The sequence below is a fragment of the Numida meleagris genome, chromosome 9, assembly GCF_002078875.1.
Source record: "Numida meleagris isolate 19003 breed g44 Domestic line chromosome 9, NumMel1.0, whole genome shotgun sequence".
Taxonomy (NCBI): domain Eukaryota; kingdom Metazoa; phylum Chordata; class Aves; order Galliformes; family Numididae; genus Numida; species Numida meleagris.
Genome location: NC_034417.1, coordinates 1959820 through 1960704, shown reverse-complemented (window position 1 = coordinate 1960704; position 885 = coordinate 1959820).

Here is an 885-nt window from a genome sequence, read left to right as displayed (position 1 = left end):
GCTTCAGAAGCGGAGCAATGCGGGAAGAGCACCGGCCCTCAGAGGACAGCACCGACGTGACGCTGTGCCACCAGCCTAGAGCACCTGCTCTGCACCCAGCCCCAAAGCACCAAAGGAACGCACTGAGAGAGCCCTCAGCTTTCAGCATCCGTCCTTCCTTTACCAGCTGTGCCAATAGGATTGCCACTGGAGCCCGCACCATCTTCCATACCCTGCTCCGAAGCTGCCAATTAAACCACCGAGCTGCTCTCAGCTCAGCCTCCCGTGCATGAAACCCTCCTGTCATCTCGCACCTGCCAAGACCTGTGTCCCGGCAGATTTCTCTCGAGCTGACACGGGAGGGTAATTAAAACCCTCTCTCTCCTCTGCCCAGCAGCGCAGCGGATGAAAGCAGAGCCCTGGGGCCCTCGGGTCGTTGCTGCGGTGGTGGGCTGCTGTGCCAGGCGGGCAGCACGAGGGGAGGGGGCAGCCTGAGATTCGCCCTCACTGGGAAAGGGACGCGAGATGCTCGCAGGCGGCGTGCCGAGCAGGGCGGTCACCTGCTGCTGCAACACCGAACGGCAGCGGATCAAGAGCCACTGGGGGCACCGTCCCCGAGCCGCCGGTCCCGGAGCTCCAGGCGCGATGCTCCGGGCACCCTCCCCGCTTCCCGCAGCTCTCGCTCGTCTGCCCAAGGCAGGGACCGCTCCCGGCAGCGCGGAGCCCCCCGCCCGAGGATACCCGGCAGCTCCCCGGGGACACGGCGCTTCCCTCCGCGCCCGGACCCCCCACCTCCCACCGCCGTTTTACCTCCGAGGGGCGGTCGGGCGAGCGGCGCCGCGCTGCAGCTGGGCTGGGCTCGGCGGAGCCCGGCGCATCCTCCGCCGCTCCGGCTCCGCCCGGCTC